Source organism: Elaeis guineensis, chromosome 10 (genome assembly GCF_000442705.2).
Source record: "Elaeis guineensis isolate ETL-2024a chromosome 10, EG11, whole genome shotgun sequence".
In the NCBI taxonomy this organism is placed as follows: Eukaryota; Viridiplantae; Streptophyta; class Magnoliopsida; order Arecales; family Arecaceae; genus Elaeis; species Elaeis guineensis.
In genome coordinates this window covers 19,783,811-19,795,775 of record NC_026002.2, presented here as the reverse complement: position 1 = coordinate 19,795,775, position 11,965 = coordinate 19,783,811, and positions in this window count along the sequence as shown.

The following is an 11,965-nucleotide window of genomic DNA, read 5'->3' as shown; positions in this document are numbered from 1 at the left end:
AGATTTTCAGTAATTTTACTGAACATTACTGTGTGTACCAAACACAGTAATCAATATTACTGACAATCTATCTAGATTGCAGATAACTTAGATTACCAGGTTATCCAGATTAAGATTGCCTGGCAATGCACCAAATACAACTTAGAGTCCGAGGGCAGGCGTCGCTATAGTACCATATCCAGTTGCCAGAATACTGAACAACAAAAGAAGCCACCCAATCCGCTGCACTGTTGGCCTCCCTGAACACATTGTGACTAGAGACCTCAGTGCAGTGACTAAGGACCCTCCAAATGTCACCCAAGAGCGGGTGGGCATTGTGGTGCATGGCCCCCTCCCGGATCTAGCCGATGACGGTCGTTGAATCACCCTCGATGATGACTCTCTGTGCCTACAACTTCTAGATCGCACAGATAACTCCAGCCCATACAACCCGAAGCTCAGCACTTGGACAGACGGCTCAAAAAATGGAGAACCCCCCATAGCAAGCATCCTCAAATCAGAGCCCCAAATGATGTAATCTAAACCACCGCGACCATCTTTGATACTGTCATCGAAGTTGACCTGGACAAATCTGGAGGATGGGGGCTCCCAAGAAATGAAAAAAATCCTCTGAGATGCTGCAAGCGCAGTCGGGAGCCCAGGAACTCGGATCGGTCAAGATCAAACCAGCAGAGTCGAAATGACTGTACTTCATGGCTAAGTAACAAGCTCTCTCCCACACGCACCTGGCAGGAAAACCTCAACCTCAAAGATGAGACTATTCTTAGACAGCCAAATTGATAGACAATGTACACAATCGACAGGCTCTAGACGGCCCCTCACCTGCACTCCAATGGATAGCATCTAGAAAGGAGGGAGCCAAGGGCCACTGCTCGCTCCCTACAGCTAGCCACCTGCCATCCTCCAAATAAGATTAGCTCTCGAGTAGCGAAGGAGTGCATGCTCCGTGGACTCCTCCTCCAAGCCGCAAACCAAGCAAGTAGTCGGAACCTCCATACCTCTGCCTCTGAGAAGAATGCGTATCAAAAGCCTGTCCTAAGTGACCTTTCAAAGGAAGAGTCTAACCCTGGGATGAGCATCAACTCTCCAAATACATGCCGCATCAATTCTCCTCATCGACATAGGTCTATGCATGTCAACCAGGTGCCTAGCAGGCACCCTTGGGCAGGACGATCGCCCCCACACCCTTACGTCATGGTTCCAATAAACAGAATCAGAGTGGCAAGGATCATATCAACAACCTGCCCTCCAAAGAGATGGGTGACCATCTGCATCCTCCAGCTCCTGCTATCATCAGTGATCAAGTCACAGACCTGCAATGATCGTCCACTTTAATACTGACATAGGTCGGCCAGTGAGAGAGAGGTATGCTGAAAATCCAAGCATCCTGGCTCACACTGATCGAAGTACTGTCATCAATCAGCCACCTGACCTGGACCGCAACATTAGGGGCACGGGCATAAATATCTCTCCACACGAAGGAGCAGTCGTGCTCACTTCAGATCTGGGACCCCTGGCTCCAGCTGTTGTAACGAGCCCTCATCACACAGCTCCACAGACAATCGGGCTGGATGAGGAATCTAGCCGCATATCTAGAGATAATGGCCTCCCTCCTAACCAGCAGAGACTGGATCCCAAGGCTCCGATCTCGAATCGATTGGCAGATGACATCCAAGAAAGTAAATGAACACCGTGGCCCCCTTATCGGCTACCCATAGGAAGTTTGAAACTACTACTCCAGACTCTTAAGAAAAGAGCACGGCACCATAGTATTTATTGAGAGATAAATCAGAACAGAGCACAACATCGATCTCTCCAAGATCATCCTGTCCATCATAGAAAGAGTGTTAGCCTGCCAGCCGTCAAGATGCTCACGGACCCTCTACTCTATGGGCCTGCACTCAGCCTTCTGGAGTCTCCACCCCTTGATAGGACCCCCAGATAGATAAGGGGCCATGTCTACTCAGAGATCCCCAATCTATCCCGAATCGACTGCTTTCACCCGAACCTGCATCTTAGGACTGAAGGAGATGGTGGACTTTTATAGGTTCACAAGCTAACCAGACGTCCGACAGTAGGCCTCCATAATGGCCACAAAGCACCTCACATTATGAAGCGAGGCCCAACCCATGAGCAGATAGTCATCTACAAAAAGAAGGTACGACGGGATAAGACTCCTAGGGGCAGCCAGTAGGGTTCGAGCTCTATCCACTGGATGCCCTCCAAAGTGTACGGGAGAGAGCATCAACACACAAAATAAATAAGTAGGGAGAAAGAGGGCACCTTTGGCGAAAACCGTCAGTCGACTGAAAGAAGTCTATTGGAGCAGCATTGATCAGGATGGCAAAGCTCGAGGTCTCCACACAGTCTATGATCCGGGCAATCTATTTGCTGCATAAGCAAAAGTCGAGGAGTGTCCGATGCACGAACAGCCAGCTCATCTGATCGTAGGCATGCTCCATATCCAACTTGATCACCATCAAGCTCCGACGGATAGGTATCCGCAGCAAATCATGCATAAACTCCTGGACAAGCAAGATATTATCGGTGATACTACAACCCCAATGAAAGCATCCTTCTCTGGACTAATCAGACAAGGAATCACCGGCTTCAGACATCCGATCAGGACCCTGGCACACACTTTGTAGAATGTGGTGCATAGGCTGATCAGCCTAAAGTGACTTGGAGTAGACGCATCAGCCTCTTCAAAATAAGAGTGATCAACATCTTCTTCCAGTCCTCTGGGATGCCTCTAGACTCAAATGCCATCTGCACAACCTCAGCAACCTCACGCCAACAATAGGCCAGTACCACCTAAAGAAAATAGGGGAAAGCCATCGGGCCCTGGGGCTTTATCTTTCCTTAGGGACCAAAGGGCCCCCACCTCCTTAATAGACATCAAATGGTCCAAGACCTCATTCTCTTGCTCAAAGATTCAATGCAATGGCTGAGCCCTCAGAAGGAGGTCCTCGCCACCCAAGGGAGCAGTCCAGGGAGATCTAAAGAATTGAAAAATCCATCCTCTGATCTCCTCATCATCCTCCACCACACCACCATCCTCCTTCCTCTGTCTTACACGGTTGGTCGTCTTTTGGATCATCATCGACTGATGGAAGAATCTGATGTTCTAGTCATCCTTTCTAATCCACTGAACCCTGGACCTCTATCTCCACATAGTCTCCTGCTGCCTCAAAGAGAGTGGTGGGTAGAAAGTCTATGCCGGAGCTCTCTCAGGTCATGCTCCTAAAGACCCCCTTCTAATCCTCTCTCATCTGTAGCTCGTAATGTTCGCCTCCACCTCCTCAATCTGCCTGACAATATCACCGACCTCCAGTTGACTCCACTGGATGAGCCTACACGCGCCAGCTTCAATCTCCTAGTCATCCAATATCTTGCATCACCCCAAATTGGCATCCTCCACACATCCCTGATCAAGTCCCAAGCTCTCAGATAAAAGGTCCAGAGCTTCTCAAACCTGAATGGAGTCCTGGGAGAGCATGATCCGTCAGTGGTGATTAATAGCGGGCAGTAGTCTGAAGCTATCCTCGAGAAGTGCTGCACATGGTGCCCTAGGAATCTCTAAAACTAAGTGGTGGAAGCCAGCACTCAGTCGATCCTCTCCCAAATCCTGGCTGCTCCAAGCTAGTTATTACACCAGGTGCATCTAGACTCAGCATAACCAAGATCGATGAGGCGAAGTTTCCAATGAACTCCTGGAGTCATGTTATCCACATAATGCTTGCCCCCATCTTTTCATGAGCCCCCACAATGCAGTTGAAGTCCCCAACAACAAAAGACGGTAGGCCCTGCGCTAGTAGTTTGGAGATCTCGGATCACAGTACCCTCACTCTCTGTACTCGGTGCTCGCATAAATACCAAAAGAAGTCAAGGGCCATCTGTCTGCTTAAAGATGACTAAAGCCATCTGCTGCTCATATCTATGAAAGCATCCACCCTAACCATGCCCGATGCCACAACACCATAATCCCTCCAAATAGGCCCCTGGACTCACCACATAGGAATCCATGTCAGTGGGATCTGACGTCTGGCTCGAGCAAGGCTCATCCAGAGAGATGGATCTCAAGCAGACACAGATATCAGGGTAGTGCTGTTGGATGATCCTACCAAAGGTTGTTCGGAAGGAGGGCTTACCCGCCCCGGGTATTCCAAATCAACAGCTTCATTGGGATGTCAGGTGGTGGAGAGGGTCGTCACCAGAATTCCCTCCAACAGAGTGTCAACCTGAAAGGTCGCTTTCCCCTTCTGCTTGGGTCGTTTTGCTTGTTCCACTGTTCCACATGTGCATTCTACATGTGCGGGATTGTGATCCCTAGATAAAATTTTTTTCCTTGCCATCATGTATGGTCTTGTGCCCTTAAAAATTTGTAAAGATTTTGCCAACATATGCGAGAAACTATATATGAATTGAGAGTGGGAATAATTAATAAAAGTTTGTACAATTTAGAAAATAGAAATACCTATATAATTTTTGAAATTATTTACACATTCAGTAAAGAAAATAAAAATATATCTTGCATAGTTTAATGAAATATTAAAATCTTTGCTTATCCATGTACTTCATTTTCATTTAAGTAGGATATCTGTACTAGTTATTCTGAAAATATGAATTTTGCATTTGCACTCATTTCTCAATTTAATTTTTCGAGAAATCCATGTTTGAATAAGATATTTTGAAGAATTTATATTTGATCTTGTTAAAAAAAAATTATGGGATCTCGTTGTGTACCTTACTTAGATATTAGTCAGCCACTAGGGTCCAAATGGATATTAAAGCCCCAATTAAACTAGCTATCCTTGTGTATGGCACACAAAATCTAGGTACGTGCTCATTTCTAGCAGTATGCCACGATGCACAAAATCATACTTTATGAATATATATATATATATATATATATATATATATATAAAATAAAAATATTATGGATTAGGCACTAATATGTTTTTCTTATGAAATTGTTTAAGATTTCATCAAAGTGATTTCTTTGATATATTATGTTCTTTATCAAGAAATTTTAAGTTTTGATATGATGAACAAATCATTCTGAACTCAAATTCAGATGACATGGGACTCTGTTTAAATATAGAATCACGAAAATTTCAATTTTCAAGAGAGTTTTATTCTTGGATGACTCCTCATAATCTAGCAACGTTAGGAGCTTTTTTTCTAAAAGTTTAGCATGATTTAGGTTTTTTCTAATAGAAGTTCAGCATAGTTTAAAATTTCATGGGAGAAATGTAATTAGAGTTATCATGAGAATCGAAAGTTTAGAAATTGGGCCACTTGGTCTTTGAATTTTTTTTTTTTGTGATTAAAAGAGGCTCATTTGAAAGCAAAACATATTAGACTTTAAATAACTATATTAAATGTGACTCACTCACCCTCATCTCCATTTAGCAAAGGAGTCAGCAAATCCTTGGCATATTTGAACTTGCATTATAGATACATAGAAGCTTCTGGACAGTTTTAGTCACTAAAATTAGATATACTTTTCAAGAGACTAATATCTATAGTATATTAAGTTACAAATGCTAGAAAGTCAAAGATCCAGATTTAAGTATTCGTATCCCTTCAGATACTTCATTCTTTTGGGATAACTTTCTTGAATATATTAAAAGATATGTACTTCAATAAAATGGTGAATCGACAAAACAATTATTAGTCATGAAATGAAATTTGTCCTAATAAATACCACATAAAAATGATATATAAATTTTGTCACAAAATATCTCTTGGATAATACTTTTGGTGATAAAATACTGGTTTGTTATGAAATTAATTACAAAGCATCCATCAAGTACCAATTATTTTTGATCTTGCTTATTATTAGAGAAATTTTTGTTGACAATTTAAGAATTTTTGTGACAAAATATTCTTGTAGGTAACACCAAAATATTTAGAATTGTATTATTATTGTCACTAATAACCTACAATTGTCATCAAATGCATATTTGTCGACATAAGAAAAAATGTGCATTTTTTTATGATGAAATAGTTGCATCATCAATTCTTTTTGTTTTGGCAACAAGATGTTTTTTGTTGCCAATTATTTTTTATTACAGAGATGGATAATTTTTCATCGCTAAGTATATATATGTTGGTGATTTATATATAATGTCATTGCAAAATATAGATAATCTGGTCACAAACATGTTCCTATCATGTTTCTTTTTTGTACATAAAATTTTACAAGAATTTTTATAATTTTTTATCAACAAAATAGTTTTGTTGCTAATGCCTTTGTCACTAGTGATAAAAGACTTTTCATTGCCAATTGTTTTTTTGATTGTTGGCAACAATAGATTTTCATTGCCAAATATATATTTCTTAATGATGTAATATCGTTTTGTCACAAAATACAGATTACCTAGTGAGATATAGATTTTCATTATGCATTCTTTTCTTGAAACAATTTTTGTTGGTCATTATCTATTATGCAACCAAAACATATATTGGAAAACTATATTTTCAGAAGTAATAATTACATAAATATATATATATATATATATAAGATTAGAAGCCAGAGTTTTTAAACACTTTTATTTTTTTTTGTAATGACCATGTATAAAAGATTTTATTTTCACTCTTAAATTTACTGGTTATATTTACACCACCCCATAGAAAAAGGATTTTTTTATAATTATTGGTTTTTTAGAGGGTAGTAAATTTAATGAAATCAATTATGTTTCTCTTTTTACTTGAAATCTTTAAATAAGTTAATTATGCTATTTTCAACTGCCACATGACCAATTTAGTAAATGGGTTACATGAGTTAAGTCAAGTTCATATTTAGATAAGTATATATTAGGTTTGTTTGGTGTTTTAACCCATTTATTAATAGTTTATGTGTATTAATGATTATCAATTAATTGAAGATATTTTATGTACAATTTATTCATATAGGGATGCATGTAGATCAAATTGCTTTGAGTTTGAGGCCAACTCTAAATCAATCCAATCACAATTTATATTTAATTTATGGAATTATGAAACAAATCAATGTCAAAAATAATTTAATCTGAAAAAAATGATATTATTATTATTTTTTAGGGAAAAATATGATAGTATTATTGAAATCATATGTAAAACTGAAATATGAGATTGTATTTTCAATATTCATAAACCTGCACCCACTTCAAAAGTTGTAAATTTATAATGCAATATTTTTGTAGACTTCAACCTAATTTAAAAGATAATAAATATATTAATTAGGATCATGTAACTTGCTACTGTAGTAGAACGGTTTGGTCACTAAATCCTTAGACAACAAATTGCACTTGCCTTTACATATCTACTTCTACGAAGGCTAGGAAACAATTATATATGCTAGTATTGTGGGAACTAAATCTTTAAATGATAAGTCATCAAAAGCTCAAGCTAATGAAGTCTAAACCATAGGTTGTCCGAAATCTAATATCAGGTATCCTAACTAAATGAGTCTGTCCATGTTAAAAGCCTAATCATTCCTCACAAATAGTTCTAAGCTTCTAATATATCATGCATTTTGGATATATATGCACAAATTTGGATTAAGTCTTTGCAAAAGTTAATAGGTCCATTATGAAGTGGCTACCCTAGATTAGGTGGAATTTGCTAAGTAAGATAACTAACCAAGTTTGCTGATATGTATCGAAAGATTGAAAGCCCCATACCTTTTATGTCAAAAGGAAAAGAAAAATAAAACAAGAAGGAAAAGTTGACTCAAGCTAGAGGGTTGTATCCTTTTGCTCTATCAGTACCTCAAGCTGGTCTTCTTTTCGATCCTATGGACATCTCGAGATGGGAGGAGTTGGGAGTAGGAAAAGGAGAGCCATGGAGAAAGAGCTACCACAACATCTTTCTTCTTTTCTCAATCCTTCTGCATCTAAGCTTTCCTATATTTGTTATGATAGGGAGAGCCATAACATCTGTTGTGACAGATAAGGAGAATAAGCAAACAAGAAGGAAGAAAGAAAGTAATAAAAACATACTATATTTAAATATGTTAGTTCATTAACCTATGTCAATAGGCAGAGATGATGTAAAAGTTGGATCTATTGACCTCATTAAGCTATGCTTCTAGACATAGCTATAGATCGGATATGGGTCGGATCGGCCAATATCCATATCGCTCCATAGTGCAATTAAAAACCTCATACCTATATCCATCCCATATCCACCTTGGATTAGATTGGGTCCAGTAGTAGTACGGATCAAGTCAGATAAATAAGATGGGTCGGATCAAATCAACTAAAAACTCATCATACAAATATTATAAAATAATTAAAACTTTAAAAAAAAAATTAGATTAAGATTATATGGGATCGAATTTGGGGTGGGGCATACCATTATCATACTCGATCTGAACCCACTTTGGATATTTTATTTAGAACTCATATCAACCCTAAATTTTAGTTGGATCTAATAAAACCAACATCATTTGGATTGGATCAAGTCAAATACCTGGTGAGTCAGTGCTAATTGCTATCCCTATATGCTCCATTTGGTTCGTTTGCTCCATTCTGAAAAAAATAGCCTTTTTGTTCCTCTAAAATTTGTAAACCAAAGACATACTCAACAATATCTTTCTTTTTGGACTCATTAAGAGGAAGGACTCATCTAGAGGTCATTACTAACCAGAGGAGGCTATGCTAGCAAAAAAGAGTGGATATAGAAACACCCAACCATGGCTTTCAAGGCCATTGCAAGTGGCGAGAGTGCCAAGGACTAGGATCTTCAGCTATGACTTTCGAGATACTTGTCACATGGCTTCTCATGAGTAGAGAATGAGGCTATGCTTCTTCTCAATGATAGAGGTGGAAAGACGGTCAAATTTTACAAAAAAAAGAGGCATTGTCACGTTGTGAAAGAAGATTCCTAAGAGAGGATAAAGATGTCGATAGTTAAGAAATAGATAAGATTACCCAAGATACATGTGGTGGCAGGGTTTTAATTAATACTCTAGAATATTGACCCATTGATTTATCAAATACATCACACTTAACCAACTCATTTGTTAATAATAATAAATATAAACAGATTTATGTTCATAATAAATTTTGATGGCCTTAGATGCTATCCTTAATTTCAAAAGAAGAAAAAAAAATACAACTATAAGGTTCTTTCACATTTTCAATAAAAATGTCTAAAAGATTCAGCCTTAAAAGTATAATACAAAAATATAGTATCGCATTATTAATTATTTTTGTGCCTCTCCTTTATCAAAAGCTTGGCTCTGCCATGTTGACATGGGGTTGAAACTAGCTATTTAGTGCTATCAAAAAGAAACTACCTATTTAGAGCATGCTTAGATAAATCCTATCAAATCCACAAGGATCCAGTTGCATAAATCAGAGAGAAGAAAGGAAGAAAGAGAGTACAATTTGCATATCTCAATATTGTTGGAAATTAAATAAATCCTGTCAAATTCAAAAGGATCCAGTTGCATAAATTAGAGAGAGGGAAGGAAGAAAGAGAGTATAGATTCCATGCCTGAATAATCGTTGGAATAAAAACAAGACCTAAGAGTTCTTTTTTCTTCCTATGAGGTTTGTTACTTACTCCTTCCATGCTATTCTTTCTCTATCTCAAAAGAGGCTCTTAATGGCTCACACATGCACAAAATTTCACATGTTTATTGACCTCTTTTAGATCTTCTAGTTTTAAACCCTTCTCTATGGAATCCAAATCAAATGATTGCGGATCCTCATAGGAATCTGTATCGAATTAAAGAAGGCTGCAAAGGTGGAGAAGGATCTAGGATTTAGGAGCGGCACTATAGAAGCCGTGAGCAACAAAAACACATGCAGAAGGGGTATGATAGAAGAGGCAGAGCTTGATCACAAAGACAATGGAACCAATGATAAGAAGAATGAGACGGGCAAAAGAGGATCGTAAGATAGGCACACCATCTCTCCTCCTCCCATTTTGGCTTGTCTTGAAGGTCAGATCAGAACTGGAGGACATGGATCAAAGGTTGAGAGGATAGCGGGTCTATCAGGGGTAGCAGAGAAGGAGGTGGTGGAAGCAGCAAAGGTGAAGGTTTCTTAGGTGGAGAGCTATTTGGTTGCCATTGATAGAGGGAGGAGCGAAGGAGGATGGGGGCAATGATGGCCAGGGGGATGGTGGTAGCCACAATGGCAAGGGGTTCAGCGGTAAGAGAGGTGTAGCCATCTTAAGGAGGAGGGTTAAGGATTAGGGTTTGGGGATTGGTTTCATTCATAGAGGTAATGATGATGATAGGTCATCTAATTACTTTCATATCATCTAAATACCTCAATAACATCTAATTTCTCTATATCAGCTAACAAATAAGCACTTTCGATGAACTATGTGCATGTCAGCTGATAGACAGATACCGTCAACGAGGGCCTTCGATACGAAGGGTGGCAAAGAAAGGATTTGAAGAACTTAGAAAATGTGAAGAGGCCAGCTGAAATCTAGAGAGAGGTTGAAATGGGAGAGAGATAGCATTTGATATCCAAAAATGAATCCAACAAAATCCAATCATATCCATTTTTCATATCTAAATCAGATTGGATTCATATAGAAATCTAAAATCCGATTGTCTGGATAAAAGATTTTTTAGATTTACATATGTATATATGATATCCAATAAAAAAAATATGTTTCTAATAAATTGTCAAAATTAGGAAGTGACCCAGCGAGCTCACCAAGCTACCGCATGCATATCTACTCAATGGCAATAATTTATATTACTTATTTATGTATATTCAAATCATTAAATAATTATTTAGTTACGGCCAAAGGGTCATGGCTATGTAAGGTATTGTTTGCTCTGATCCATGGGTCTCATAATTTTACCTCTTTAGATTTTGATCCAAAAGGCACCTCACGTGTGATGGATGGTCTATTTCTATATAAACCAGAGTTCTCTTTGACTCACAACTAATGTAAGACTAATGATGTCCTCCCTCCTATATCATAATAGGTATATATTAAACATTTCATATTTAAATTATTATTTTTAAAAAATAATTTTTTTATAAAAAACTTAAAAATTATTCTTTATGATATTTTCAAAATTTTATTGCTAAAATATTTAAAAATATCGATAACTTCTATATATTTTTACAATTTATATAATTTTTCTGACAAGCTCTCTAAAAGATAGATAGCTTATGTTTATTTTAATTTATACTATATTAAAGAGTGATGATAATATTTAATTCAAAAAATTATTAATGTTCCAATATTATGCTTTGTTTTAAATATTTTTTTACAAACTTAGTCAAACAAATAATCTAGACTTTGACCAAGTCAGTCTCCTTGAATGTACATAAATCTATCTTAAATTCTTAATTAATTGTGCCATTTGTATATTAGATCATGTTCTCATTATTTATGATAATATAATTAATAAATTAGTTGTCATCATTCTTCTCAATAAAGCATAGCTAGTCATAAGCAGTTCTAAAAATTTTTCTCTCAATTTAACAGACATCCTATGATCATACAATATCCCAATCGTACTACTCTATTTTATTCATCTGGCTTAAATCCTATAGATAATATTCACTTTAATCTCTGTTTCGTTATGAATAATTAATCCTAAATACCAAAAATAATTAGTTTAAAGAACTCTATGATCTTCAATTCTCTCTCCAACTTTAATTTCATTTACTAAGACTAAACAATTCACAAATTGCATGCACCAAAAAATAATATCCAATAAAACTCCACTAAAAATTCAATTTATATCCGATTAATATCCAATATATATTCATATTTGGATAGAAATAGGAATATAACTAAAATCTAAATTATGTCCGTAACCTTTTTAGGATGGATATGGATATACTTAATATTTGATTCGTGTACTTTTATCTCCTTTTAGAACAAATATGAATAGTAGTTTTAGAATCCATGGTGTCTCTGAAAATTCTAATCTCATTGCAAGATTAAGAAGTGAATGATTAAAAATTTTATTTTTTAATTTTCGGATTAA